General features: G+C 40.5%; 1 protein-coding gene across 1 annotated transcript in view; it reads left to right on the plus strand.

Moving 5' to 3' along the window:
• Window positions 1–26,198, plus strand: part of OSBPL1A (oxysterol binding protein like 1A) — a 196,690-nt gene that overhangs the window by 78,165 nt on the left and 92,327 nt on the right. The gene's annotated exons all lie outside the window — the stretch shown is intronic.

Raw genomic sequence — 26,198 nt, forward strand, 5'->3', positions numbered from 1 at the left:
TAGAGTATTTTAAGATTTTTCTTTTTTAGTAGTTCTATGAAATATCAACCCTGTGGGGCCCTCAGTAGAAATCCATGGATTTCCCTCTGAGAAATACAATTATAGACGATGAGAAGGCCTAAAAAATATTTGAAAGATAAATGGCATCATTGAAGTTGGTCTTATCAAGTAGTTAAGAATTACAACATAGGAATTTAATTGCTTAATTGAGGTCAGAGTGGAGTAATTGTGCACTGTAATGCCTTATGTATCAGGCATCATAAATTTTATTTTCGTTATCCAAAAACTTTATTAGAAGAGCAATGATAAGCTTGAACTCACAGAGACCTGAGTCCGTTTCCTGGTTCTGCTATGTAATCTCTGTCTTCACCTCAGTAAAACACAATCTCCTTTTCAAAGTGGTGACCAACCAAAAAAAGAGTGTTTTAAGAAGTAAGTGAGATCCGATTGGCAAAACTCTGCATAGCACCTGGCACAGAATGGGGACCCGATAGATGTAAGTGACCCCAGCCCCAGCGGCAGAAAATATGTTTTTATTCTAATCTTTTTTGAGGACAGTTACTCTGAATCTTACACATTTACTTCTTAAACTGAAGATTTCATACTTTATCTCTTCTGGGTGCGCCAGGATTGTCCTTTTGTATGTTTGTAATTACTCTTTGCCTTAATACAGAGATACCGTCAGGGGATAATGTTTACAGGACTCTTTTTTATTAAATGGCCCAATCCTAATAATGCTTTTCGAATTCCTTTTTACTCCTTATGGTTCTAAAATTTTCTCCTCTCCTGTTCTTTAGACCAACTGGGTGCTTGTCTCTAGCAGCGGAATACTGATCCCTTCTGATTTACTCATACTAATCTCCTGTTTGTTCAAAAGAAAACCAGTAACCAAACTTGGTAAAATTATGTCCACAGTAAGAGTAAGCTGGCTTAGTGTGAGAAACTTGGCTTGACAGTGAGCACAGGCTTTAGGGTCTGAGGCCTTCTGGTATGTGGGTGTTCTTTGCTTATTTGGAGATTCTCTGATACAGCCTAGATATTCCAAGTATCCACATGACCTCTACATAAATGAGGCATTATGAAGGTGTATTTTACTTGAAATAACACTACTTATGTTGTCGGAAAAAAACCGGCAATATGTAAGATAAGCTGTAAAGTTTGTGATTGATCTACTAAAGGCAACCTTACTGTATTTTTTTTTAATTAATTAAATTTTGGCTGTGTTGGGTCTTCATTTCTGTGTGAGGACTTTCTCTAGTTGTGGCAAGCGGGAGCCACTCTTCATCGCGGTGCGCAGGCCTCTCACTACCGCAGCCTCTCTTGTTGAGGAGCACAGGCTCCAGGTGCCCAGGCTCAGTAGTTGTGGCTCACGGGCCTAGTTGCTCCGCGGCGTGTGAGATCTTCCCAGACCAGGGCTCGAACCCATGTCCCCTGCATTAGCAGGGAGATTCTCAACCACTGCACCACCGGGGAAGCCCCTTTACTGTATGTTTTATGATATACTTGGGAAACATACTATAATAGAATGTGAAGGCTGTGGTTTTTCTTTAACCTTGTTTTGAGAGTTCCATTCAAAAGGCTAGAAACTGGTTTCATGAATCATTCTTTCTACGGTTCTCACCAGAGGTTGGTATCAGGAGTGGTTAAAATGTCATTCAGAAGTCATCATTGGTGTTCTCTGGGTCTGTGTATTATTGAGCTCCCCTCGATATTATGAGTCTAATCAGTTTTTAGTGTAAACTCACTTATAAAATGTTAAATCTCCTCACTGCTAAAGGGATGTAACCCAAATGTATGGTTGGGAAGATAGTGATGCCAAGCTTGTGGTGTAATGGAACAATTCAGACTCTCAGTTGGAACCAACCAAAGGTACTTGCTACTCTGGACCAGATGCTAAAGTCTTTGGAGAGAATCCGTGCCCTCACATGGACTGATAACTCTATAAAGTCATGATTTCTAATACTCATTTAGCTTCCTGAGCTGTTCAGAGTCCTTTAATCCCTCTCTTTTTCATTTGCAATGTTTATATCTTTCAGGCCTTCACCTTTCTCTCTCTCATCTCTATTCTGAGCAAAATTTATTGTCAAGCGTTAGGCGAACATTGTACATGCTGCCAACTCCCTACTAGTCCCTCATTCCGATTTTTATCTTTTTTTCCTTTTGTTGGAGGCATCTGTCTCCTGTCTTCAAAAACAGCTACTCTCTTCTTCTGAATTCTCCCTTGTAGCTTTTATCTCCCTACATCCCTTTCCAGTTCCATTTTTGAAAATGTGATACCTTCTGTTTCTACTTCTTTATTCCTCAACTAGTCCACTGAGACCATTCTTGCCAATATCTCCTTGTTGCTAATCAGAGAACATCTTTAAATTATCTTGCTTGTCTTTTTAAAGGGTCTGGCATTTGACTACTGCTTGCTTTTTGGAATGCTTCTCTGTGATTTCCATGGTGCCTCCCTCTTCTGGCTTCTCTTTCCTGTATAGCAACTCCTCCTCAGTCTTCTTCTAAAGCATCTTTTCTTCTGCCTGTGCTTTGCATGTTAGTATTCCCTAGGTTTCTGTGGGTGGCCTTCTCACTCAGCATTCTCCCTGGAGAATTCCCACTCCTTCAACCCAGAAATCCATGATGATTCAGGTATATCCACTTTGGATCTTCTGAGCTATGAACCAGTTGTATCCAGCTGCCTTTCGGACATTTACATATGGATACATCAGAGGCATTTCTAAACCAAAGTGCCTAGAACCAAGTTACCGATTCAACTCAAAGTTACCTGTTGGATAACTCAAGCCGGAAACATGGGAGCTGCCTCTGGTTCATTCTTCTTCCTCAGCCCCATTTTTAATCAAGTCCTGTCATTTTTACTTCCTGTATCTCAGTTGTCTGTCTCCTCCAAGCCAGCACACAGATTCCCCATTGCCATTCTGTTAGATAAAGTTCTCAGGATTGCTGTGTTGGATGACTGCTAACCATTTCGCAATCCCAGGTTCCACCCTTCAAAATTGAGTTAACGTCCCTCCTAGTCTAGGAGTTCCTTGCTGTTGCAGCGCTTATGACATTGTATCAGTATATATTTACTTGTCTGATTATATATTTACTTAACTGGAGCTCCTCAAGTAAGTATCTTATTTTTGTAGCGTCTGTTTCTAGCATAGTGCTTGGTATTTAGTAGACAGTTAATGAATACTTGAATAAATGAATAATGAATGTTCAAAGCAAAGAATACAAGCTTTTGGGTCAGACCAATCAGGACCTAAACTCTGCTGTCTTGACCCTGAGCAAATTAATATATGTTTGGGAATTCCATTTCCACATCTGAAAATGAGAACGCAAATGAGTTATTTTATGTGAAGTTCCTCAGTACAGTGCCTGGCACATTTTAGGTGCTTTGTAAATTGCCTTCTGAAACAAAGTAGCCTTTGTTGTTCATTGTTTTGTTTTGCTGCCTGGTACTACTTTTGCAAACTGAATTCTTTCTCTAATTTTTAGGGCCTAGGGAGAAAGATTCTGTAGCAAGGTCTCTTCTTCAGTGACAAATGTGACTTTTCAAAATGTGATAATATTTAGTCACCAACTGAGAATGAAAAAAAAAAAACTGCCTTTTCAAAGACACCTTGAAACCTCACCGACATTAATTCCCATTTTTCCGAGTGTGGCCTTGTCTCATCTTTTACACGTTTTTCATCTGTAGTGCAAATACAGCCACCACTGCTGGAAGGGCGAACTTAAAGTACCCTAGGATCTTATCAAAGAAATACTCAATTTTGTTCAGTATTACTCTGCTTCCCAAAGTCGAGGACAGATTTGTATACCTTAGAAAGGTTTAAGACTACTGTTTGTTTTTCCTCACCAGAACCTCATAGTTAACGAGGAATTTCATTAGCCTGAACATCCCACTTTTAAGTATATCATGTATGTGGTGGGTCTTACTGACCTTTACGCCTTCGTCCACCCTTTAGGGGTCGCCAGAATCAGAAACACCTATTTCACGTGAGTAGGTTTCACGTTAGTAGGGTCAATACTGTTGTTTTCCTCATTGCTTAAATGGTAGCCCAGGAAGTGTGTGAAAAATAAATATGTGCAGACTAGCTCAGTCTTTGTTGTGGAATCGGACCGTTAACTCTTAAGTGTAAGCCTGTGTGTCAGTTACCTTCGAATGGAAGACTCCAGAAGAGAGGATCCCTCTGCTTTTCCCGGGGGGCAGGCTGGCCATTTAAAAGTTGCCAGGGCCGCGTCCGCAGGACCGGCGTCAGTACAGCGCCCGCTCCAGGGCCGGGCCGGCGCCTCCACGGCTGCTCGCAGAACCCGGGGAGCGGTGCCACCTTCCCCGAAATCCCCGCGCGCTGCTCCCGCAGCCCCCTGACAGGTCCCTACCTGCGCCTCGGAGCAAGCGGGCGCCGCAGCCGGGGAGAGGGAGGGGGAAGGGGAGGAGGGACGGACGACGCCAGCCGCCGCGGAGCCGCCCGCCGCAGGCCATTTGCCGGCGGGAGTCCTGGAGGGTGGCGGTGTGGCCGAGGGGCCATCGCGGACCTCGGGCGGCCCGGGCGCAGTCCTGGGCCGCGCCTCTGCTCGGCCTCGCAGGAGCCGGGGGGCGGGCCACGCGAAGGTGACTTCAGGGAGACCTTGCGGTGCCGCCCTGGGTCGCGCCTCCGGGCTGGGCTGGAGTGGAGGCGGAGGAACAGGCCGAGCGCATTCCTGCTGGAGCCTCGAGGAGCGCCGGGCGGAGCGCGCTGCCGGGGAGCCCCGGCCCAGGTGGGTGGGCGAGTGCCTGCGCCGGGGCAGCTCGGGGACGTCCGGGGACGCCGGGGAGGGAAGGAGGAGGGTGGCCCGACGAGATCCAGGGATGTAAGTGGATCCAAGAAGAGTTGGGCACGAGTGTGTGGAGCGGAGCGCGGCCGCGGGCGTGTGGGGAGGGGTGCGCGTGGCCGGGGACCTTGCCCGCCCGGCCGGCTGTGTGTTTGCATCGGTTCCTGCGGGAAGAGCCGCTGAGGGGTAAAGCACGTGAACAGATATTATTTTCGGCTAAATACTGGTAGTAGGTCAGGTAGGGCCGGAGTGGGAGGAGTAGGGCACTGAAAGACATTATTGTCCTAAATAACCTTACAAGTTAGTGATTTTTCGCGTGCCCAGCCCTGGCAGACATTGAGATGAACTTACCATCCGCTGTTCAGAGGCCGCTAAAATTCCCTAAAAAAAACGAGGAGGGGAGATGCTTGAGTGGATTGAGAAGAGAAAGGGAAATTATACTGGGGTCGGGGAGTGGGGAGGTGGCTTTTAACTTTGTTTTGATTAGGGATTTTTGATTACTCATAGGCTTCCTTTGTAGCCCAAATCAGTGGAGAATCATGGTCCCCAGCATTCACAGCATGTGGCTAGTTTCGTGTTTTCTGTTGTGCAGGTTTTTTTCTGGATTTGGAGGGAGGGTGGTACTAAGGAGGGGAAGATGCCAGGGAAGAGCTTTTCCAGCTTTTGAGGGTTATTAAAGCTATTAAAAGTTCCTTAATTTTAATTAGGTTCAAAGAATGAAGGCATTTCGTTTAGAAGACAGCATTGCTTAGCAGGAATCTTTTGCAAAAGAGAAAAATGCTTGAAATGCGTGTTGGTGGAGTAATGTGTAGGCTAGAATATAGGGATCTAAATATAAATTTTCTTTTCAGTTTGAGGACACCCCACAGTTAATCTCCGGTCCAAATAATGTTTGACCTGGAAGCTGATGACTTCACAAGTTAGCTCAGCTTGAATTGAGTAGATGTTTAATCTGAACACGAAGACCCAGAGAGCTATTTTAGCCTTTGTCCTGGTACTACTTTTTACTAGACTGGGGGCCTAAAGGGATTTGTATCACTGTGAATATAATTGCAGTACTCTAGTCTTCCCTCTTTAGGAGCTCCTTAAACATTAATTTTAGGGGATTTCATTGATGGTGAAAGTGAACCCCATAATGGCCCTTCCCATAGTTGTGCACTGTGCAGAACAGGGAGAAATTAAAAAGCTTATTAGGTTTTCCATATTAAAAGCAAATGCATCTACTGATAATAAAGGTAGTATATAAATATGATCCAAGCACATATTAAATATTATACATACTTCATAAAATAATTATGCAACACCATACTTTAAGCTCTATGTACAGTTTTTGACTTTGTCATTTACATTCTCTTAAAAAGGATTGTGATTTGTGGTTGTGTAGTTATCATTGTGTAATATCAGCTCCATGAAGATTATAAGAAAACTTCTAATTCCTTTAAAAAGTAGGAATTTAGAATTTTTACTTAGTCCACATTATTCCTGAATTTTTAGCTTGTTGTGTACATAATCCAGAAATATACTGCTACAACTTAGTTTTGGAAGCAGCTGGGACATAAGTTAAATAAATGTGAAGTTTGTGTAAAATGAAGCTGGTTTGCCTTTTGGTAACTTTTGTGAAGTTTTTGAACAGAAATACATAAGATTTTAATTAGTAGCGTGAAGTGTGTTTGTGTGTATGTATTAGCCTTGTGATGCTTGGTATGACCCAAGATCTATCATCATGAGTTTTTGTATCTCACAATAGTACCAAGACTGTAACCTGGATGCAGTTGTGTTTGTCTTGTTCACTGCCGTTTTCCAATCAGAGAGCAGTGTCCGACTTCTACTCTAGCTAATGAGTTTTGAATGAGTTATAGGCAGACATAATTTTCCTCTCATTTTAACTTCAGAGTGTTAAGGATGTAACCCCTATACAACTTTATAATGGTGCACCATAGATTTGATATCTATTACTTTATGTAAAATTTTCCCCTTAATTCAGTAAGTATTTACAGAATGTTCATCTTGTCAGATACTGCTGCACCAGCCTGTCTTCATAAAACTTAAGAGATTACTGCAGGAGCCAGATGACTGACTAGGTTCTTACAAAAAGCACAACATAGGGGGAAGAGAAAGGGAGGAATTCCAGCAAATAGGTCATTAAGACTGGAACAGAGTGGGATAGGTAACGAGAAAGTCAAGGCTAGATCAGTAGAAGCAGGGTCGGTCTTCTTGGAAGACTTTGTAAAATATGCCTGAAGAGTTTGGATTATTTTGGGCAGTTAGAATCACTGAGAGATTTTAATCGGCGGGGTGGGGGGGGGAGATTTAATCAGATTTGTTCCTCATGAGAAGGATTAGAGGGCAGGCCTGAAAGCAGAGTGGCCAGGTGCAGGAATTCAAGAGAGAGAATCAGAGTCTGAGCCTAGTTGGTGGCTGTGGAAAAGGAAAGGAAGATACAGAGCAGAGAGAAGAGAGACTTTGAGATACACAATATGAGTAGGAGCTGATCATAGATTGAGTGTGAGGAATGAAGCCGGTAGAGTTAGATGACCCCACATTCATGGCATAAGTCACAGGATAGAAGGTGGTGGCTGAAGTAGGGAGGAAAGGGGAGGATGAGTTCACCTTTGAACATGATGACATCTGAATAAGGTCATCCTGACTTGTCCGATAAAAACTTGGGAATCTTTAGTACTGGGAGCCACCTGATTAAACATGGTGATCGAGGCTGAAGGAGTAAATAATAATACTAGGAGAAGTGTCGCTTAAAGTTTGAAATCAAACGATGAATATTGTCTGTGGAAGAAAGAGAGCCAGTGGAATGCACTGAGGAAAAGCAGCCTGGGGGGCCAGGGGACAAGAGGTCCAAGAAGGTGAAGTAGCAACTGAAACGCATCTGTTCGATTTGGTAGCCAGGTGTCTTTGATGAGGGAAGTTTTAGAAGCTTGACAGCATGAAACCTGACTGCAGTGAGCAGAGGAGTGAGTGGGGAGTAGAAAGTAAAAATAATGAAGATAGACTGGGGTTCAGTATCTGTAGACAGTCTGTGAATAATTACAGTTTTGTTCCTTTCTTTCAGTCCTTATACCTCTTATTTATTTTTCTTCTTTCTACTCTACTGGTTAGGGCCTTCAGGACAATGTTGAACAGCAGCCGAGGTGGTAGGAATCCATGTTCATCCCTGGTATTTAAAAGGAATCTAATGATTCCATGTTGAGAAAGATATTTGGTGCATACCATTTATCAGGTTAATGAAGTTCCCTTTCATTCTTATATTGTTGAGTTTTTTTTTTTTTTATCATGAAAGGGTGTTGAACTTATCAAATATTCATTTACCAAGAGAATCATGAGGTTTTTCTTTTATTTGTGAAGGTGGCAAATTATAGTTTCAGATTCTTTTTATTGATAAGCCATCCTTGTGTACCTGGACTAAACCTAACCTGGTCATAATGTATTATTTTTAACATTCTCCTCAGTTTGGTTTGTTTTGGTTTTTAACATCTGTTTATAAGTGAGATTGGCTTGTAATTTCCTTTTTTTGTTCTGTCCTCATCAGGGTTTATTATCAAGGTTACACTGGCCTCATATAGTGAGTTTGGGAGTATTCTCTCTTTTGCTGTTCTCCGGAAGAGTTGTATAAAATTGAAATGGTCTGTTCTTTGAAAATTTAGTGGAATTTTCTTATAAAACCACCTTTGTGAGGTTTTTTTTTTTTTGGACCAATTAGATGTATCTAATGGTTATAGTGCTATTTTAGTTTTCTGTTTCTCTTTGGGTCAGTTTTGACAAGTTACATCTTTCGAGGAATTTTATCGTTTCCATTTAAGTTTTGAAATTTGTTTGTTATAAGGAAGTTCATAATATTCTTTTATTGTCTTTTTAACTTATGTTCATTCTGTAATTATGTATTCCCTTTTCTAATCTTCCACTTTCTTTCTTCTAATGTTTATTTGGCTATTTCCAAATGAATTTTGCTCTGTTTGTAAGATCAGTCTCATTAAGGGTTAGTTTATTTGATTATTTTTCAAAGAACTGTCTAGCTTTTATCTATTTTATCTTTTTCTTTTAAATTTCTATAGTTATCTCTACCACTTTTCCTTGAGTTTATTTTCTTCCTAGTATCTATACATTTATTATTCTCTGTCTCCTTAAAGTGGATAATTTGTTCAAAATTTGTTCCTTTCCAGATTTCAATTCTAGATTTCAATTTTCAATACTAATTCTAGTATTTTGTAATATAGTGAATATATCACTGCTAACTCTATCCATTACTTTGATGATTTTATAGACTTGAATAATACATTTCCTAGACTTCATCATTCCAGACCGAGAACTACTACTGTATGTAGAGTACTGCCCTCCTAATATTTAAAATACCTAAAGTTTCTGGAAGGTTTTGACTGCTTCCAATTTTTTTTTTTTTTCTCTTACCCAACTTTCCTTGTTTTCATTGCTTGGCAGTTCTCTCCATTTCTCTTCCCCAGCTGCTGCTCAGCTTCTTCCTCTTTTTCCCTCACTCCCTCTTTTCTACCCCTAGATACTTTGTGCAGTGGAAGAAGAATGATCGTCTTCCCTTGCCCTCTGCCCCCACTTTTTTTTTCTGTCTCCCGGTTTTCTACGCTCTAACCACCGCCACCCCCCCCAATACCTGCAGGATTTTTCCATTATCTGCTCAACATTGTCCATCTTGCTCTTTCCTTCTCCTTAGAACCCTGGCTCCAGCACCAAGGAGGAAAAAGAAGATAATTGGTGTCAGATTTTCTTTAGATGATGCTCAAAGGTTCATCATTATGTACCTGATGATTTTTGTTATTCCTAATACAGTCCAACTGATGGCAAAGTTAGGGAGCGTATAGGGCAGACGTAGGAAGATGGCCTAGATGGTAGAGTCTGAGCTCCTATTACCTGGAGTCCTGAAATATGGGCTCTGGCATTCGTGACTTTTTCCTTGCTGTCTGACTCTGGGCCTCACATTGCTCCTGGGTAACAGGGTTATTAACACAGACCCCTTCTCCCTATTTCATGAGTTGCTGTGAGACTCAAATGAGATAAGGATAAACCCATCAGTTTTATGTTAAGACAGCCTTCCCGAGCTCTATTTTCAGAAAAATATCTTGAAAGGATTTTTTTCTCAATTCAGGGACAGAGAAGTGGTGTTCAAGTGTTTTGTGGCCTGGGGTGCTGGATCAGAGAAACCCTGGTGGGAAGCAGCCGGTGGTGGTAGGAATGACCAGAGCACTGGAGCTCCGCCCAGTGGTTGAAAGGGATTCAGAAGAGGTGTCTGTTCTCTGGGGAAGGGAGCTCAGAGCCTCCCCGGGTGGAGAAGTGGACACGTCGTTACGTCCAGTGGTTGGATCCTAAGCTGCAGTGATACCATCTGTTCCTTCACCTATCTTTTTATTTGCCACATTCATGACACTGTGCCTTTCTGAGGTACTTGAGAAATCACCCTTCACTTAAAATGCTTGTATGAGGGAGATTTTGTTGTTCTGGGTTCTGGACAACTGAATTGCAAATGAAGTGTGGGAATATAATTCTCCTTAATAAAATTTCTTAGAAATGATTTAACTTTGAATATTTTCTTCACTTAATTTTGTTACTTTATTTTGTGGTATGGATGAGTTGTTTAAAATCACAGAGTCAGACTCAATCTTAGATTGTAGAGCATCTACGTCTGGTGATTTTCAGGTTTTATTGGGTGCTAAAGTAGATGCCAGCGTACGAGAGAAGTAAAAGTAAAAGCACCTCCTCATCCACTAAGGTGCCTCCATACAACACAGTTCGAAATGATTGTTACGGTTGATCTCGTCGCCTCCATTCTTACAGGTGAGAGTAGGGCCTGGAGAGAGGGTTCAATACCTCCCCGAGTTTATGTAGCTAGGAGGGGCTACACTTAGAGCCAGATCCGGGGATCTGCCTCCAAATTCAATGCTGAAGAACAACACGGTATATCACACACAGCTTGAATTAGGAAAATCCATCCGTTAGAGAAGACAGTCCACCTTGTTTCAAAGCTGATGTGGACATTTATAAGCTAATTTCTCGATTCGACAAAAGGATACCAACTTTAAAAATAATCAGATGGCCAAGAATATGTCAGTGTCTTTGGATTATGCACAGAATACCTGTATTCCAGGTTCGCAACAGGAAACACTCCATCTTTTTGTGAAAATTTTGCTTAGTTGAGGTCACATTTTTGGAATATATAGAATTTATCCATGTCTCTAAATGTTCTAAATTTTATCCTAAAATTAAACCATCAGAATGCTACAGCCTGGGCTATATTTTCTTGATTTTCTGAAAAATGTCCCTCACTGAATTTTAAGTTGGAATTACACCCTCCATTTCTATTCAGGGGCATTTCAAAACAATTTAGCCTAAGTGGCATTATTGATTATTTTGCCCTCAAATACTCTTAGTCCCCTATATATTACCCTGAATGAGAAATGAGAGCTAAGGACAAGGAGGGAGTTTGTTTTCCCTAAAGAAGTGATATATTTTCTTCCTTGTGGACAATTAAAAGGGCATAATTGTATTTCTCTTTCTGTTTTGGCCTTAAGAGAATTCAGAGCCAGATTTGTGGCTTGTCCATGGTATCTGTGTAGACGCCATCACTTGTAGGTCTTACCCCATTATTGTATCAGAAGTTGTTCTGTGTTTTCATAGCCTCCCAGTTTGGAAATCACTGGATTACAACATTCTCTTGTGAATTGGTTGGACGTGGCTGTGCCCCAGAGTGCATTCAGATGTGATGATGATAATTTGGGGATTTTTCTGCAAGTAGTAAGTACTAAGTAAATAGTTGTTAAAACATTAGGAACAGATTTGTACTAAATACTGTGGTTTTATTTTATGTGAAGAACATATACATTTTGATATTAGTTGACTTTGTAGTAGATTATTTCAAGGACCCAACTTAAACTATGTGATATGTTACAACGGGAGCCTTTTATTTTTCATGTGAATGCAAATCAAACTGTTTATTTTATATTTGGAGAAAAAACTTAATTATTTTGTGCTAGAATTTGCATAGCATAAAATTGATCATCTTAACCATTTATAAGCGCATAGTTCAGTGACACTAAGTACATTCATATCGTTGTGTAACCATCACCACCATCCATCTCCAAAACTCTTTTCATCTTCCTAAACTAAAACTCTATACACATTACACAAGAACTCATCCATCATTCCCCTCTCCTCCTAGCCCTTGGAAATCATGCTGCTACTTTCTGTCTCTGAATTTGACTACTTTAGGAGTCTCATATAAGTGGAATCATACGATATTTGTCTTTTTGTGAGTGGCTTATCTCAGCATAATTCCTTTAAGGTCCATCCATGTTGTAACATGTGTTAGAATTTTCTCCTTCTTTAAGGCTGAATATTATTTCGTTGTATGTATATGTACCACATTTTGTTTATCCGTGCATCCATCAGTGTTGTATTTGGGTTGATTCAACCTTTTGGCTGTTGTAAATAATGCTGCTGTGAACATGAGTGTACAAGTATCTCTTTGTGTCTGTGCTTTTAATTCTTTTTAGCATATACTCAGAAGTGGAGTTGCTGAGTCATGTGGTAATTCTATTTTTAATTTTTTGAGGACTCGCCATACTGTGTTGCGTAGTGGCTGCACCATTTTACATTCCCACCGACAGTGTGCGAGGGTTCTAATTTCCCTACATCCTTGCCAACACTTTTTGTTTCCTGGGTTTTCTTTTTGTCTTTATAGTAGCCATATAATTGGCTGTAAGAAAATAATATTTTTTTAAGTGGAGTTAACCATGTTTGCTATCCAGATGTTGACCCCAAGGTTGCCAGACTCTACACTGGCTCATAACCGCCCTGCAGAGCAGTGCTTTCTCATTATTTTTCAAACCATTCAGAAGTTACCCTGGTTCAAGTGTAGCGGAGGGTGCACAGGGCCAGTTCTCCTTAGTCCCTTGTTTCCCCTTCAGTCAGTAAAAAACAACTGCACAAAGCAGGGGTGTGGTTTCCATGGACTGTAGACTTGGTTTAAGTTCAGGTATCTGTATTATACTTTTATGTTATCTTTCTGTACTTTAGATACCAAATGTCGATTTGCTCTTGTATTTGGAAGGATAATTGCTCAACTGAAAAGAATTTTATCTTGTCTACAAAGGAAGTGAAAGTGCAGGTATGTTTGAATGGTGGTAGCTATAAAATATGAGACAAGGAAATTGATATACAGTTGACCCTTGAACAACGTGGGTTTCAATTGCACAGATTCACTTACATGCCAATATTTTTGAATAGTAAATACTACAGTATTACATGGTCCGTGGTCGGCTGAATTAGCAGATGTGGAGGAACCTTGGATACAGAGGGTGCGCTATAAGTTATACGTGGATTAACCCCTGCGTTGTTCAAGGATCAACTGTACTTGAGAAAAATCAAGCCTACCTTCACTTGTACAAGGGAACTAATCAAGGAAAATATGTGTTACTCAAAATCAGCATGGTTATCCTCGGTGTTAGAATTGGACAGGCAATTTATCATATTCTATAATGAAGTTATTAGACCTTTAGCCGTTTTTAGGAGTATAAAATTTCTATAAACCTTGAAGTCAAAGGAAAATTTTAAAAGTAAGAGGAAAACGTGGGAAAATGTAACCACAAAAATTATAAAAAGGGATCTTAGAGGTTACCTAATTTTTCTCCATTTGTAAGAATCCTCTCTCCAACTTCCTGCCAGCCAGATGGTCCCTTTATGTGCCATGTAAACACTGCCATCGATGGACATGCAGGCAGGGGGTGCCAGTGGTTACAGGCTTGGAGCTTGAGTCAAACCCAGATCTGGGTTCGAGCACCGGCTCCATCGTTTACTGGTTCTGCGATCCTAGGCAGGTCGTGTCATCTCAATGAGCTTGAGTTTCCTAATTGTTAATAATACCTACCTCATAGGATTGTGGGAGGATTACATGAGGTGGCACACCAAGTATTTACCATAACATCTGGCATATAGTAGACATACCTAGATGTTAGCTCTTGCACTCCTAGCTGCTACTACTACTCTTATACACGAATAATCTTTCAGGGCCACCCAGTCAACTGTAGGAAAACTAAATACTAGAAAGTTAAAACTTACATTAAGGCGAGGTTTTTTTCTCTTCTTTTCTTTTTTTTTTTTAATTCATGGTTTCAAGTTTGTGCTCTGCAGCATCACAAAAAAGTGAAAGGAATTACCTCTTGTGACCATTCATCAGCTTTTGGAGCGGCCAATAAATTCTTCTTCCCCAAGCCAGGCATCTCCAAGTTCCTTCAGCAGTTATTCCTGTGTCAGGCTTTCCAGATCCTTACTCTTCACCGATTGCCCTCAGGTTTTGTGTCCTCCAGAAATGAGCCTGGCGTCCCACATGAAGTTGGGGCGCAGAGCATGGCCCTTCGCAGTTGGCTTTCCGTCCTGCTCCCGGGAAGGAACCTCTAGGGCTGTGATGGCCTCCCCAGCCCTGAGGGGTGGACCTTGCCTCTCTGGCCTCTCCGGCCTCTCCTTTGCTTCACTCTTGCCCCACTCGCTTTGTTCTGAGGACGGTGGCCTCCTGTTGTGCCACAGACTTGCAAGCCCCTTCCTACCTCAGAACTTTGCTCTCCCTCTGCCTGAAGCACTCTTCTCCCGATACTTGCTCTCCTCTGCCTCACCCTGGCCTTTAATCCCGTGGCGCCTGCCCGGTGAGCCCCTGGCCACCCTGGTTCCTGGGCCTCCCTTTCCCCTCCCAGCTTTATTTTTGTTGTTAGTGTTCTCCACCACCTAACACACTGTGTATTTCACTTCTTTACCTGTTTCCACTTGGTAGACTGTAAGTCCTCTGTGTGCAGGTATTTTTGTCTGCTTTGTTCACTGCTGATTCCCTGCAGCCTGGAATGCCCAGCATGGTGTAGGTGGTTGATGAATATTTGTGGCATGAAGAGCACAATGGGAGGATTGACTCCCCTCTGTGAAGAAATTGTGTCATACTAGGCTGGGAAGGGGTGCTTGGGCACCAGCTGGCAGTCATGGGTCCTTTTTTGTTTTGTTTGAAAAAATCGGAAATTTTTTTTTTTTTAGAAGATGTTGGGGGTAGGAGTTTATTAATTAATTAATTTTATTTTTGCTGTATTGGGTCTTCGTTTCTGTGCGAGGGCTTTCTCTAGTTGTGGCAAGCAGGGGCCACTCTTCATCGCGGTGCGCGGGCCTCTCAGTATCGCGGCCTCTCTTGTCGCGGAGCGCAGGCTCAGTAGTTGTGGTTCACGGGCCTAGTTGCTCCGCGGCATGTGGGGTCCTCCCAGACCAGGGCTCGAACCCGTGTCCCCTGCATTAGCAGGCAGACTCTCAACCACTGTGCCACCAGGGAAGCCCCGGAAAAAATTTTAAAGTGTACTTAAAGAAGGAAAAATTAGAAGCCATGTTCATTATTTTAAGACTTTGGGAATTTTCCAGTCACTTTGGTTGCTTAATCAATATTTTATTGAATACATAACCTTATTTGCTCATAAGAGTTTTGTTTTGTAAAGATCAATATTGGTCATTAAAACAAGGATATTTATTCTTTAAGTATAACTTAACAGAGCTTTCCAAGTAGTGGGCTTAAGAGTAATGATCTTTTCAACCCTTAGAATGGCCAGAGCCCCAAATCAGGTGCTTGGTCTCTCCTGTGTGCCACACAAAGGTTGTTTTCCATGTGTGCCAGGACTTGCAAAACTTGGGAAGCACTGCTTTAGACACATAAAATGTTTTCTTCAGATGGAGTTAAAATTTGCTGAGCTGTGATTCAAGCATATTTTAGTCATCCCCTCCCCCCCTCCGCCCAGTTTGAGAACCATGAAAACACTTGTCAAAACAGAATAAAACATCAAAATTCTGTAAAAGCAAAGTTATTGTCTTTGTGGACTTAATGATGTTCAACAAAATGATATTTCCAGAGACAGAGCTGAAGGCATTAAAAGAGGGGGGTTGGGGATCGTGGTGTAGCTATGCAGTGGAATAGTCCTCAGCAGTGAAAAGGAAAGAACTGCTCATACTTGGGGCAACATGAATGAATCTGAAAAACATTATACTGAGTGAAAGAAGCCAGACACAAAGGAGTACACTCTGCACGATTCCATTTATTTGAAGTACAGGAGCAGACAAACCTAAAGCATAAGTTACAGAAATCAGAGCAGTGGTTTGCAGGGCTGGGGACAACAGGGAGAGTGAGGGGACCTGGGGGAGGGAGAGAAGAGAAATGGTCTTTATCTTTATAGCGGTGCTGGTTATGTGGGGTGTACGTTTGTGACTGTTCGTTGAACTCTACATTTAAAATTGATGTATATAATCTCTCAATAAAGTTAATTTAAAAAACTAGAGTTGGTAGGGCATTACCTTTTCTAGTTATTTTCACCAACAGAGCTATCAGCTGCAGAGCCCTTGAATAACATCTGAAAATAAGATATGTTTAGATTATGATTAAACTTCTCTGCTTTTAAAAATGGTTGTTTACCTCCTGCGGGATTATCTCTAAAAAAAGAAATGTATTTCGGGGATACATAAGATATATAAATCTGTGGTGAGTGATTACATAAGAGTAAAGCTATTTTTAGGTAGAAGCTTTGCAGCCGTGATGCAGCAGGAGCGTGCTTAACAGAATCTCAGATCGGGTTCCTATAGTAGACGGCTGAGAGAGCCATGCGTGCTGCACTGTAGGAGGGTACCTTGTAAGCATCATTTTGCGTTTGATGCAATGCAGATTTTTCACAATTGCGATTTTGATGCAAAAGTTTGCAAACATCAATTCCTAAATAGACACATTTAAAGATATTTTGCTAATTGTAAAATTATGAGAGATTTATGGAAGACACACACACACACACATATATATATATATATATATAATATAGAGCTATTTTCTATAAAGCATAGGGAAGAATATAAACACCAGAGCCCAGCAACCACTGGCAGGAGGTTTTGGTTTGTCTTAGTTTGTTTGTATTGGCAAATACACAAATACAGCAGGCACTGCAGTTTGATATCCTATGTTGTTTTCAGTAGCATCAGAGTATTTTTCTTTGTCATACATATTCTTCGAAAATAAGTTTGAGTAAGAAATGTATTATTTTGGCTCCCATTGTCAGTGAGTGAGTGATCTTCTCACTATGCCCTTACTATTGCTAAATATTCTCATTTTTCCATAGCTTTATTGAGGTTATAATTGACAGACAATAAATTACACACATTTAAAATGTAGTTCAGTGAGTTTTGATGCACGTTTACGTTGTAAACCCATCATCACTTTCAGGATTAGGAATATTTCTATTACTTCCAAAGGTTTATTCCTGCCTGTTGTGGTACCTCCTCCTCTCCCTTCTACGCCCGTCCACAGGCAGCTGTTGATCAGCTTTCTATCACTAATTAGTTAGTGCTCCGTAGGCATTGTCTAGAATTTTACATATATGGAATCATGCTTTTATGGGGGTGGAGGAGGTTCAGCTTCTTTAATAATGATCTGCAGATTTATCCATGTTGTTGCTCGTAGCAGTAGTTCATTCTTTTTTATTGCTGAATGGTGCTCCATTTTATGGCTGTACCACAGTTTATTCACCTGTTGATGGACATTTGGATTGTATCCAGTTTTTGTGTGGAGTTTTTGTGTGGACATAACCTTTCATTTCTCTTAGGTATCAATAAATACTTAGGAGCAAATAGAATGGCTGGATCATATGGGAAATGCATATTCGTGGGGGCTTTTTTTTTTAGTTTTTTAATTTAAAAAATTATAGCGTTTATGTAACGTAAAATTAACTGTTTTGAGCATAAGGTGCATTGGCATTTGGTAATTCACAATGTTGTGTAACCATCACTCTATCTACCTTCAAAGCATTTTCATCCCAAAAAAGAACCCTGTACCCATTAAGCAGTCACTTCCCATTTCCACCCCTGCCCCCAGCCCCTAAAAATGACTAATCTGTGTTTTGTCTCAGTGGATTTGCCTGTTTGGGGCATTTCTTATAAATGGAATCATTCAGCGTGTGAGCTTTAGTGTCTGGCTCCTTTAGCCTAATGTTTTCCAGCATCGTGTGCATCGTAGCATCTATCAGTACTTTATCTTAATGACTGAATAGTATTCCATTGTTTGTATACAACACATCTTATTCATTCATTCATTTATGGACGTTTAGGTTGTTTTTACCTCTTGGCTGTTGTGCATAGTGTTACTTTGAACACTTTTGTACAAGTATTTGTTTGAACATGTTTCAGTTTTTTGGGGTATGTACCTAAGAGTGATTTTTCTGGGTCATATGGTAATTCTGTGTTTAGCTTTTTTTGAGGAACCACCAAACTGTTTTCCACGGCATCTGCACCATTTTACATTCCCGCCATCAGGGCACAAGGGTTCTTTTTTTCCCCATCCTCACCAACACTTGCTGTCCTAGTGGCTGTAAAGTGATACCTCATTGTTAGGATTTGCATTCTTCTAATGACTAAAGATGTTGAGCCTCTTTTCATATACTTGTTGGCCATTTGTATATGTTTGGAGAAATGTCTGTTCAGGTTCTTTGCTCATTTTAAAATTGGGTTGTGTAAAAAATTTTGGTCAAAATAAATACTCCATGAGGACATTGCATTTATACCTATACACAGTTTTTCCATAAAAAATTTTTATTTAGTTATTATTGAGAATATATCTTCTTTGATACATTTTTTCCCTTAGAGGTTCATTTAAAAAAAAAAAAAAAAAACTAGTTCTTATAGTTCATTATTCAAACATGGTTTAGCCGAGACATGTTCAAAGCAGCTGTAATCTTCTATAGGGCAAACATCCCACACTAAATTGTTTTTTCATATCTTCAGCAATTTTTTCTGTCTTACAGCAGTATTTTCTGACAAACGAGTATATCTTAGTTTTTCATCACACTATTTTCTGTCTACTATTTTTTTTGTAATTTGAGAATAAGTATTTCCTCAAGTGATTTGTAGCTTTTTGTCTTTTCTATTAAAAACCATTAAAGGAGTTGCTAAACATTTGATTACATTTAGTGAAGAAATTGAAAAGGTAAAGCTCTGGACTGAATGTCAGGTAACTTTAAACATCACTGAAGAAATTTGGGGAAGTTTATCTTCACCCTCTCGATGCTTAGCTTTTAAATGTTGAGACAAATGTCATGACTTCATGTGCTCATTAGTTTATATCTCAAGGCATAATAATAACCCATAAATAGAGGCTGACCTGCACACATCCATATTTCTATGTGTATATATCCACATCCATATTTCATATGGTCTTCTGGAGAACTGGCTTATTGTCATCTGATTATATGTGATCTGTTTTTACCAGGGTAGCTGACAGAGCTCCCACTGGCAGTAGAAGCCTTTGCTGTATTCCCTTTGTTCACTTTGTTAGCATCGTTAGTATCTTCGATCTGGATTTCCTTTGTGGTGCTCTTTACGTTATGGGTGTATTTGGTGAATTAACTGAAACTAGATGATATAGTCTGTAAGTCCTCGTAAACAAGCTCTCATGAACTGCAGTGCATCACGATACCCTGGAAGCAGTTGCTTCTGTCAGCCTCTGAGTGGTAGTCTCCACTCTTCCCCGAAGTTACTGTGCGTCCTGCACTTGACCCTGGACCAAGTGACCCGTGGGCCATGTGGAGGCACCATTGTGAATCTGTATATATCATATCTGTATATGTAACATTTGGTCTAATATTTTTACCAAAGTAAATATAAAAGACTTTATAATATTCCTATATCTCATGGGTACACACACTCCACTTTGGAGACTGTAAATGAAGGCAAGTAAAGAACCATTGAAAAGCTTAAAAGTAATGATGGGTTTGCATTTTAAATAGGTGTACTGGGCAGGAATGTGAAGTGTCTTTTTGTCTTTTTCTCCTTCTAGACTATAAACTCTCCAGGGATTAACCAATCTCTTCTTCTGTTGATACTTTGTATCCCTAGCAGTACCTTGAAATAGTAGTACATGCCCAGCAAATATTTAACTAAACTGAAATTCTCCTGAATTGGCAATTCTTATCCAGAAGCCACATTAGAATAATTTGTGGAGTTTTTGAAACAACATCACATGTATTAGTGTTCGTATTAGCATTGAACAACAACAACAACAAACCCAAAGCCAAAGAACATGAGCTTAAGTTAGAGAATTTCTTTTTCACCTTAAAGAAGACGGGAGGTAGGCAGTCTGGGCCTGGTGTGGCAGTTTCAGGTGTCGGCGGCTGTTCCAAATACTAAAGTCTAGTCAGGAGGAAGGAAGCAAGCAAGCGAGCAAAAAATAGGAGTGTGCCCTGCCCTTTAAGGAGACCGGGTGGATTCCTTACATCACTTCCATTCTTGCAGAACTTAGTCATGTGGCCACAGCTGCCAGAAAGACTGAGCAGTGGTGTTTCAGGTGGGAAGACAGCAATGGTGTTTAAGGTGGGAAGACTGAGCAATGGTGTTTAAGGTGGGAAGACTGAGCAGTGGTCTTTAAGATGGAGGGCATTGGTAATCAACTATGCTCCAATATAAAATAAAAATTAAAAAAAAAAAAGATGGAGGGCAGTGTAGCCAGCTAACAAATTGGGGTTCTTACTAAGGAAGAAGAGGAGACTAGATATTGGGAGAAATCAGAGTACATGGACCTCATTCGTTCTTTTAAGTCCTGAGGCAGTAGGTCTGGGCTGAAACTGGGCATTCTGATTAAAAACCAAACCAAACCAACCCTGTAGCTGCTCCACGTATAGTCTTCACGATGGAGTATCTCAACTCTAAGCCAAGTTTGGAACAGAACAGATCTTAAAAGAAAAGAAACCCTTCTCCTGGGGAGGGCATGGATTCAGCCAAGGTCCTAATCTACCTAACAATCTTGCCATTTTACAGTGATGCCATTCCTGACAGGGGTCCAAGGGATGGTTTTAACAAGTCCTGTGCTGTAGTCCAGGTAACTGCCTGCCCTCCCTTATTTATCTGGTCCATCAGTCTAGTAACCCCATTCCCCCAAACAGTGAGACCCTCTGCTTCTAAAATTCCTGATCGTGGATTGCCATCGACTGTGTTTAGGGTGTTATGGTTATTGGCAACACCATGGGTTGGAAAGCTTGTGGGCTTTGGCGTTAAAAGATCTTGGTTTCAGTTTTTTATTCTTCTCCTGACCTTTGTCAAGTTACTTAAACTTTATGATCTACCTATATGCCTTCCTCATAGGGCGGTTAGGAAGATTTAATGAACAGTATGTAAAAGTGCCTTTTAAAATGTAAAGTGCTATGCATATACTTTATCAGTCATAGACAGAAACAGCCCTGTGTAAGCAGAACCGTTGTTTACACAAATGCTTAGGAAGTTAAGCCCTGTTTTTTTGCTAGATGAACTCTCATACTAAAGTTAAGAATAGTGAGATTTTAAGCAACATTTTTGCTCAGGGTCGTGCACTTAAATTATTAGTTCTGGGATAAACTGTGAAATACTTGTTAATACTGGTTAAAGAGATTTTATCAAAAAAAGTTATTTTGCATTGCTTCAGTCCCCCTCTATTCTCTCCTATTACTATACACCTGAATGTTCTTCATTTTAAAATTCTGTTTCAAGACTTACTATTGAGCATGTCATATGTAACCATTCCAGGCGCTTAGGGAATACAGTCATGAACAACTGTTTAATCGGGAGCTTGAGACATGATTAAAAGAATAGACTTTTTAAAATTTCAGAGTCTTTATTGAGTAGGTTGATTTGGAATTTTACCATTTTCATATAGCCAACACTGATTTTTTACATTATACTGAAATTTGTTTGCCACAGTTTAATATATACTATTACGTGGCAGTTTAACATCCTGTTCTGTAATTTATTTGATACCTAAAAACCTGTTGAAATTTTTAATGCATTATACTATAATCTAGAATAATTTGGAGATTATACATTGATGTAGTAGTGCTCTTAGGAATATAATTCTGTAAGTGCTCACTTCCGGAATGTAAAATGTACATAGTTATGGAAATTGCACTTTATTGTAGTTGTTCCTTACGTGACTGTTACAATCAGTGTCAACTGATTCAGCTTTGTAATTGAAAGAGAAAATTATTATGAAATCTTACTTGTACCAAGTTATCTCAAATGCCAGAACCATTGAGCAAGGGAGTGGACTTCATGTGTATTGAATCGACTGCTGGTAGCATACCATGGAAGTGAATGGTACTTTTGTTTCAGAAGGCATATTTCTCTTTTCTGCTTCTTTTTTTAAAAAATGTAAAACCGCAACTTAGTTGCATTGTTTGTATGTAGCATTATTCTCCCACTGATTTTATTTCTATGGGAGGTTATTTTAATTTATTTTTTTAATTAATTTTCATTGGAGTGTGGTTGCTTTACAATGTTGTGTTAGCCTCCACTGCACAACAAAATGAGTCAGCCATACACATAGAGAGATCCCCTCCCTTTTGGACTTCCCTCCCATTTAGGTCACCACACTGCATTAGGTAGAGTTCTCTGTGCTATACAGAATGTTCCCATCAGTTGTCTATTTTATACATAGTATCAATAATGTGTATGTGTCAATCCCAGTCTCCCAATTCCTCCCTCTGTGGGAGGTTATTTTTAAATCAGACTGACAAAAATAGCTATCAGATAGTCTGGGTTTATATTGATTCTTCTAAGAATCACTAGCCCTTGCTTTTTAAACTCTCTGTTTATTTACCATGTTTCTTAAGTGACTATTTATTGGGCTTTGTCCTAGATATGGGAGTAGGCAGTTACCCCCAAATTCCTCCTTGACTTAAAATGTCTGAAGATACATCTGGGAGTAATTGATTTAACAGATTATTAGCAGAAACTTCAGTTTAACAAGCTCCATTGAGGTCATTTTACTTAGAGTATGTCAGTAAGTCAACAAGCAGGTAACACCCTCACCTTCATTCCCAAGGCAGAGCGGAGGGACAGAGAAGTATAGAGGTAATTCCCAGTGGGGTTTCCTTTTCTATTGGCTTGAGCCAGATTGAGGAAGATGGCAGTGCCAGTAAGAAAGGGGCATTTTTTTTTTTAACGGTGCCAGGAGCAAGCCACAGTCTATTATGAGCAAAGGGGAAATTCTGGAACAGCTGCCTTGTGTTGGGTTGACCAGATTAGTGTGAATGAGGCTTTGGAGGGCCTTGGATATGATCTCATTTGAAATCTCAGGGTAAGCTTTTCAATGCTGTGTATAATGTTAAAGAGACTGGTAGCTTCTTACAAATCACATGCCGGGACCTATAGGTTGAAGACCTCTGTTTCCTATTCTTTCTAGTTCTTATATACACTGAGACAAAAGGAGCAACTAGAAGAAAACTTGGTTACACATACCTACCTATCTGCGTCTGGGCACGTACATGCTGCTCTTTCTCCTGCAGCTAAGGATGAGCTGTCCGTGCTCTTAGCGAAGGCCAACTGTGTGGATTAGAGCCCATCCTTTCATTGCAAGCTCAAGAACATCATTCCAGCAGTTCTCTCCTTGCACTCCTACATCACTAACTTCCTCTCTGTTGAATCTTTCCCGTCGATGTAGAAACATGCTGGGTTGTCTTTCATAATAAAGCCTACTGACCCCCACACCCCCTTCCAGCAATTGCCCCAATTTTCTCCTTTCCTTTTTAGCACAAAGAATAGGCTGTACTTGCCCTTTCCAAGCTTCCTTCTCTCATTTCTACTCACCCACTCCCGTCATGCCTTTGCCTTCAGCATTCTCTTAACGCTCCACTGTGCCTTTCCTTGTCAAGGTCACCATTGACCTCATCACTAAATCCAGAGGGCTTTTCTTAGTTCTCGTATCATTTGATCCATCATCAGTGTTTGACATATTTAATCACTCGTTCCTCCTTCAAGTACTTCGTTTAGGCTTCCAGAATACCACACACTTCTGAGTTTCCTTCTGTCTCTCCTCTTTTTTTGTTTCCTTTGCTGGTTCTTTCTCGTCTCTCCCATCAGAAGGAAATCTCAGTCCTTGGATTTCTTCCTGTGTCTGTCTCACTTTCTCCCTTAGTGATTCTGTCTAGTCTTAGAGCTTAAAACATAATCTATTTGCAAAGGACTCCCAGAGTTATATCTCTAGCCTGGACCTCTTCCCTGAAGACCTGATTTGGTTATCTAATTGTCTACATGACATCTGCATGAACGTCTCATGGTAACTCTCATGTAATGAGTTCCTGATTGTCCTGGTCCTGCAGTCTTCCTGCATTGGGTAATGATGACGCTATCTTTAGTTGCTCAGGGCAAAACTATGGAGTCATCCTTGATTCTTCTCTCACATCCCATAGATGTGCCTTCAAAATACATCCAGAATCTGACTACATGTCATCACCTCCATTGCTATTACCCATCTCTTATCTGGATTGTTGCAGTAGCCTCTTAGGGATCTTTTTGATTCTAAGCTTGACCTTCCCCCCAGGTCTCTTCTTGAGCTTATCAGTCAAAGACATTGTGTTAAAATGTAAATCAAATAATGTTACTTCTCTGCTCAAAACCATGCAGTGGCTCCTCTTGTCAGTCACAGTCAAAGCCAGAACTCCTACAGTGATCTGCAAGCTCTCTGCAGTTCCCCTCCCCACCACAGCCTCCTTGCACATCCTACCTCATCTCCATTTCCTCCTATCAGACAAATCTGCTTGGCCACTGAGGCTTATTTATAGTTAAGTAAGTGTCTTTCTTAGTGAGAGGAAGGACTGAAAAAAAAGGCTTCAGGAACATAAGGAAATGTGTACAGTTGAAAAGGCATTGATGGGATGGCATAGAAGAAGGGCATTAGAGTCAGCGAAACCCTAAAAGTTAATGTGTGCAAGGGTGCTTCGTAAATCTGTAAAACAAAGCAAATGTATACTATCCATTCGTGAGGATATGTTTCCATACTTGATCGTGCCTGAGACATGGGATCAGATCTTGATGGTCCTGCACCCTGGGGGTGAGAGTGTGATTCAGCCTGGCTGTGAACCTGGAATAACGTCTGCTTGCATTCACGTGAGAGCTGCCCCGCCCAGAGCAGTGCTGTCGTCCTCAACGAGCAGAAGAGCCCTTACCAGCTGTAAATGACCAGGACCACTTTCCAACAGCTGTGTGGCAGTAGCAGGGAAAAGTCAGCCTATTGTTGGTCCTCTAACCACGGAAATAAGTGCCAATGCAATTCCTTATCTAAGAAATAAAATTAGATGTTTTTAAATTCAAGATGTAGTATTTTGGTCATAAGCCAATATGTCCTTTGTTATAGCCACACATCCAGTAACAAAGAAGAAAGGAGAAAGGCTAGTGCTGTTGAACTGACCAGAGTGTAGCCAGTTGAAAGAGCTTAACTAGATTGATCATCAGGGCCAGAAGGTCACGTAACCTGTAATTGGATAATTGGCCACAGTGTTCTCTGAATACTAATCACTTACTCCTGCTTAGTGGTGTGTCTTTGCCAGATTTCATCATTGTCTCTGCCTGATTTAACCTCTCAGAAACATAGGTAAGTAACAGGATGCTTTATAGAAGGAGAGAGCCGATGCAGTGTGTATTTACTGGCTAGCACGAGACTTTTTAAGACGCTGAATTCTTTTGCTGGCATCCATTCACTGATAGTGAAGAACACTTGGGAAGTATTCACCGTGCATTTCACCCACCAGCATGAAATGGAGTAAGATGAAAGGGGGTCATGTTGAAGTGATATGAGGAGATTACTGGAAAGGCTTGAATTTGCATTAGTCTTAAGGGGCCACAGACACAGAGCAGTGTGTCTATTAAGAATAATTAATAATGTGTAACTATTAAATATGTGATGGTTCGGTCCTTAAGTTGTTCCTAATAAAAAGGTTGGCATTTATGTTTACTTGGTTATATGTTGATTTTTGTTGTGGCAGAGTGGCTGAGGGCATAGATTTTATATGTGAGTTTGAAGAATTCACATACCCTATGCTAGAAATGGCCTAATGTAATTACAGACATGTGCTGGGCTTCACTGATTTTGTGAAGGAAGGAAGTTCTTTGTTCCCTTAATAAAAACTAGGGTAGTTATAGTTTGAGGATTTAAAAAACCATAGTCATATGCATGTGTCAGTGCAAGTGTTGATACACAGAAAAGTGAAGCACTGTGCCTGGAATTTCAGAGAGGGGTTGCATAAAGGTACTGTTTCTGTTCCAGCATAACTTGTAAGCTGGCAAATGAGAACTCAGAGACAGAGTTGAAAAGTAAGATGAAGATTTTATGCGTAAGTTATCTAAGAACCTATTGAGAAATAGGTGACGCTGCTAGGGTTCTTCCGTTTGTTTGTTTTTTAATTTGAAGACCACTGTGTTGAAGCCACCAATTAGATTATTCGACAGCAGTAGAATCCCATAAATTCCTTATGCAGGACTTGTACTCTGTATCACTTGATGAGTAGTTCTACACTAAACTAAGTAGTTTCAGTACAGGATATCCCCTAAGTGTTTCTGAAATACTGAGATTGTAA

This window comes from Phocoena phocoena, chromosome 13 (assembly GCF_963924675.1).
Source record: "Phocoena phocoena chromosome 13, mPhoPho1.1, whole genome shotgun sequence".
Classification (NCBI taxonomy): Eukaryota; Metazoa; Chordata; class Mammalia; order Artiodactyla; family Phocoenidae; genus Phocoena; species Phocoena phocoena.